The sequence below is a fragment of the Sminthopsis crassicaudata genome, chromosome 3, assembly GCF_048593235.1.
Source record: "Sminthopsis crassicaudata isolate SCR6 chromosome 3, ASM4859323v1, whole genome shotgun sequence".
Taxonomy (NCBI): domain Eukaryota; kingdom Metazoa; phylum Chordata; class Mammalia; order Dasyuromorphia; family Dasyuridae; genus Sminthopsis; species Sminthopsis crassicaudata.
In genome coordinates this window covers 107157264-107163230 of record NC_133619.1, presented here as the reverse complement: position 1 = coordinate 107163230, position 5967 = coordinate 107157264, and the positions used below count along the sequence as shown (strand labels likewise).

Genomic DNA, 5967 nt, shown 5'->3' with positions numbered 1-5967 from the left:
CTTAGGAGAAAATTAAAGTGAGGAATTAGGATGTTAGGATTTGTATGTATGTGTGTGTATGTATACAAAATTTTTTAAAATATTAAGATGACAGTCACATAATTTTTTTATAATATTATCCCTTGTATTCATTTTTCCAAATTATCCCTCCCCTCCCTCCACTCCCTCCCCCCGATGACAGGTAATCCCATACATTTTACATGTGTTACAATATAACCTAGATACAATATATGTGTGTAAATACCATTTTCTTGTTGCACATTAAGTATTAGATTCCGAAGGTATAAGTAACCTGGGTAGATAGACAGTAGTGCTAACAATTTATATTCACTTCCCAGTGTTCCTTCTCTGGGTATAGTTATTTCTGTCCATCATTGATCAACTGGAAGTGAGTTGGATCTTCTTTATGTTGAAGATTTCCACTTCCATCAGAATACCTCTTCATACAGCATTGAAGTGTACAGTGATCTTCTGGTTCTGTTCATTTCACTCAGCATCAGTTGATGTAAGTCTCTCCAAGCCTCTCTGTATTCCTCCTGCTGGTTATTTATTACAGAGCAATGATATTCCATAACCTATATACCATAATTTACCCAACCATTCTCCAACTGATGGACATCCATTCATCTTCCAGTTTCTAGCTACAACAAAAAGAGCTGCCACAAACATTCTGGCACATACAGGTCCCTTTCTGCTCTTTAGTATTTCCTTGGGATATAATCCCAATAGCAGCAATGCTGGGTCAAAGGGTATGCACAGCCCGATAACTTTTTGGGCATAGCTCCAAATTGCTCTCCAGAATGACTGGATTCTTTCACAACTCCACCAACAATGCATCAGTGTCCCAGTTTTCCCACATCCGCTCCAACATTCATCATTATTTGTTCCTGTCATCTTAGCCAATCTGACAGGTGAGTCACATAATTTTTAAAAAGCTTACCTAACATACTGTTTCCCAGTGATATTCTATATTCTACATAGCTTCCCCCCACAATGCAACAAGCAAATTTATTTTAATCAAGAAAATTTTAAATCCTTAAAAATATTTGCCCAACACCCCACTTCTAGCAATATTTAGGGTATAATTTTGAGGTCGTTTAACAAAGTTGGAAAATTATTTTATTTACTTATTTATTTTAAATTCACATTGCTTTATGAGTCATGTTGGGAAAGAAAAATTGAAACAAAAGAGAAAAACCATAGGAGAGAGAAAAAAAGAGAGAGAGAGAGAAAAGGAATGAAAATAGCATACACTGATTTCCATTCAATCTCCACAGTTCTTTTTTCTGGATGCAGATGGCATTTTTTATCCAAAGTCTAATGGGATTGCCTTGGATCACCAAACCTCTGAGAAGAACCAAATCTTTCATAATTGATCATCACACAATTTTGCTGTTATTGTGCACAATGTATTACTAATTCTGCTTGTTTTGCTCAGCATCAGTTCATGCAAATCTTTCCAGGCCTTTCTAAAATCACCTTGCTTATCTTTTTTTTTTAATAGAACAATAATATTCTATTATCTTCTTATCAATTTATTCAGCCATCACAACTTCATCAACAATGCATTAGTGTCTCAGTTTTCTCATTTCCCCTCCAATATTTATTATCATTTCCTGTCATGTTAACCAATCTGATAGATGTGAGGTGATATCTCAAAGGTGTTTTAATTTGTTATTTTTCTAATCAATAATGATTTAGAGCATTTTTTTTCATATAAATATAGATGGTTCTAATTTCATCATCTGAAAATTGTCTATTCATATCCTTTGACCATTATTAATTTAGGAATGATTTATATTCTTATGAATTTGACAGTTCTTTATATATTTTATAAATGAGATTTTTTTCAAAAACACTGGCTATAAATTTTTTTTTCCCCAGCTTTGTACTTCTCTTTTAATCTTCTTTGTGTTGGTAAAACTTTGGGCAAAAATTTTTTTAGCTTAATGTAATCAAAGTTGTCCATTTTGCCTTTCATAATGTTCTCTAATTCTTTGGTCACAAATTCCTCCCTTCTCCAAAGATTTGATATGTAAATTATCCTGTGCTCTTCTACTTTGCTTATGGCATCACCTTTTATGGCCAAATCATTTTGACCTTATTTTGGTATGTGGTATGAGATGAAATAACAAAGCAATCAACATGGTAGTTTCTTGCTAATGGAATAATTAACTCATTGCTTTTACTTAATTCACTAAATTATCTTTATCACATATCCCATACTCCATAACATTATTTCCATTTGACACAATCAGAATTTAAGAGGTAATGCTAAACTCCATAGAAAGAATTCATATTTTAGTGTTAGTAAATTTATCTCAAAAAAATGGACACATAAAATTTTCCACAAGATATTGCCAATTTCCTTAAAAATCCATTTAACCATATAGGTAAACCATACCTTTGCTTTTTTTTTTTTTTAAACAAAAATTACAATCATCTGGTCAAATGAGCTCACTTGCCAGTGCCAGTACTTTTTTTCCAAAAAATTATAGCAAAAATTCTGTGGCCAAAATAATTATTTCTTCCTGGTTACTTTAAATGCTTTTTACCTCCATCAAATTCTAATATTGGTTGACTCAAAGAACACACAGATTTTGCATGAATTCTTTTAATATTCTCAAATTTGTAGAACAGATTTTTGGTCAAGTTGTTTTCATTTAAAAATTAGTGATTTTAAAAACTAATTACTTAAATTTGACATGAAACAAATGGTCCACAAAAACTTTTCTTTCCTTCTGAAGCTTTTCAATGCATTGTAATAATTAAGCAGTCTCTTACTATCAAACTTAAATGACCAGTTGAGAAAAAACAATTCTGATATTGTTCTTCCACCACTAATTGAGACTGGGTGGCAGGTGTTGTACAGAATATTCATTTAGACTTCTGGGCAGATTGTGTGACCTTGCTAGCTCCTAATAGCCTTCTTGTGATACCACCTTAATGATACCAACTGCAATAATCTGCCTCATGTCATAAACAGCAAAACAACCCAAAGGAAGATAATCAGTTCTCCATACACATGGGCTTGCCTGGAACAAGTCAGTAATAGCAGTGTCACTCAGTTTTAGGAATTTAGAGCTATCTTCCAGTTTCTTACCAGAATGACAATCCATTTTTCCCTTTAGTTCAGCAAACTTGCAAGCAATATGAGCAGTTTGACAACACAGAACAAGTGTATAGCCAACTCTAATGTCGCTTAAATGGATCAGCTGTGCAATGATACCAGCTGCTTTCATACGCAGGTCATTCTTGGTCTCACCAGCCACATTACCACAGAAGACATGTTTGATAGACATGTTCTTCACATTGAAATCTATGTTATCCCCAGACAGAGCATCACTTAAGCCTTAATGTTGCATTTCAACAGGCTTTAGTTGTAACCTTGACTGAGGCAAAAGTGACCACCATACTCGGTTTTAGAACGTCAATTTCTATTTAGGCAACAAATACTATATCAATACCACCAATCCTTCAGACAACTTGGAGGGATAGATAGATAAAGGGACATGTCAATTGGATGAGTAGGTGGCAAGATGCAATCCAAAGCTTCAAGCAGTATAGTTACATTAGTATTTCCATCTTTCGGAGTGACTTACCATCCCTTAAACCAAAGTATATTAGAACTTGGCTCCAAAATGTTGTCATATGCCGGAAATTAGCACAAAAACTACTGTATTGAGGTTGCAGTCAATTTTCTTAATACAGGTACTAACCTCCAAGACAATTTCCTTATATCTCTTCTGTCTGGGATGGGAGGAATAAAGAGGACTCAGTGAAATCCATTTCATTTACACCTACAATAAATTGTTTCACACCTAGTGTATATGCCAGTCGGCCATGCTAACAGGTCTGCCCATTCTTTGAAACTCCAGCTTCAAAATCACCAACACCAACAGGACAGCATAGTCGGTCTGAGATGTGTCTGTAATCAAATTCTTTATAAAGTCTCTGTGTCCTCAATAGTTACATAATTCTTGCTGATCTCAAATTTCTACAGAGAGATAATCAATACTGATACTACACTTACATTCAACAACCTTCATCTTAGCCAATTTTTGTAGGGCATTTTTCTATTTTAGCAGCCTCTTTTTTTTTTTTTGTATGAAGTAAATTGATTTATTTATAGTTCTTGCAAAAAAACTGGCAATCCATCCAGGCGCAGTCCTTGAGCAGATTCACACTTAAAGATGAGGGAATGAGCCTTTTATTTCCTATCCAGAAGTACAAGATTCTTCCCTCAGTTGACTGAGGATGATGAAATTAACAGAATTCTTGGTCTTCCCTTTTTATGTACTTCCTTGACATGTTTTCCCTCTTTCATCACACAACCCATGCTCAAAAGTGAGAGAAAAAGTTCCCTCACTCACTTTATGTTCCAGTAAAACTGGTCTTTAGCAGCCTCTTTCTTAAAAGTTCTCAATGGGTTTCTTATCAATTTCACCACATTTGTAGATGAGGTGGCCAATAGTGGTGACATATCAGAGTTTGTGTGACCAATGTTAATACTTTTTTCCTTGCCCATTTTTATGGTGGTTTACTGATGGTTTCCATAATACCTGTATTTTGGTGAATAGCCCATTGTGAAAAAGAATGTTAGGATTTTTGAGGGACTATTAACATGTTTTTTAAAGTCCACTTTTATATGAGAGCAGGAATTGGTACACTGGGAGCTGAGTATTGAACTCAATGAGAAAAGAGGAATTATTTATTAGGAATTGGTAAATAATTACCACTGGGCCCTGAATTGTTGATAGAGATAATCTCAAACAGGATATATTGCTGAATTATGACAGCAGAGGGAGTCTTGAAGTGAAAATGAGGATCAAGTAGCATTCTGAATCCCTTTTTAAGCTTCATAGTTGAGAAGTATTCAAGAAAGTATTAGAAATGCTCACCAAGGAACCTTGTGTTCAGATTGGTGACTTTTATTTCTACTTTTTTTTTGACACCCTTACAAAAGTCCTTTTATGCTTACAATTTCAAATTTATTAGTTTTAGTATTTAAAATGTTTGGTTTATACCTATAAAAGTACCTATAGGTATCTGAGCAGTTAGGAAGTGCAGTAACATTGTGCTTTTAATTAGGAAGATCTCTTCATGAGTTCAAATCTAGCCTTAGATACTTACTACTTGTGTGATCCTGGGCTGTATAACTCCATTTGCCTCAGTTGTCCATCAGTAAAATGAGGTGAAGAAGGAAATGGCAAACTACTTCAGTATCTTTGCCAAGAACATCCCAAATGATATCACCCCAAAAGATAGACATGACTGAAAATAATAATAACAAAAATAATATATAACATGGCATGTGCTTATATAACTCAATATTTATATAATACCTCTCTTAATAAGATAATAATATTTAAACATACCACCTCATTAATCTTACATACACTGTGAAGGGAGGATTTGTTAGTAGAAAAAAAAAAAAATGACAATAATGGAGATAACCAACCAAAAATCACTGAGCATTTGGCTTTTGAAAAAAATTGCCATTTAGATCTTATCCACTTTCTGACCTTCTTCTCAGCTCCACTCTCTCTGTATGCAAGGGTGTTTTTACCAAATGGCAGAGAGGCATATGGCAAGTAGAATCCATTTCCTAAACATGACAAACTGAGGCATAAAAACTTCAAAGAAAACAAGGAATAGAATGCCATGTTGTCAATCCTTACTTTGTTATTTTGACACCTTTGTGGGTGGAGTTTGGCATTTCGAAGGGTTATTTTATTCTCAGCAAGTTGACTTTCCTGTTTGTCATCACTTTGGAGTTTTCAATATTTCCTATTTTCTGACAATTTTTTATAAATAGAGTAATTTGAATTTCAGTTGTATGTTCATTGTTTGTAGAGTTTAGCTTAGCTCTAGATAATGGAAATGTCGGTTGTAAAAAGTATCATTTGATTAGGCTGAAGGTGTGCTTTGTTCCCTTGATAACTTTTTGACATTGAGACTGCCAAA

At 34.1% G+C, this 5967-nt stretch overlaps 1 pseudogene; it reads right to left on the bottom strand.

The window, feature by feature from the left end:
• Positions 1–2877: 2877 nt before the first annotated feature.
• On the bottom strand, positions 2878–4528 carry LOC141561904 (elongation factor 1-alpha 1 pseudogene; annotated as a pseudogene).
• Positions 4529–5967: the final 1439 nt, after the last annotated feature.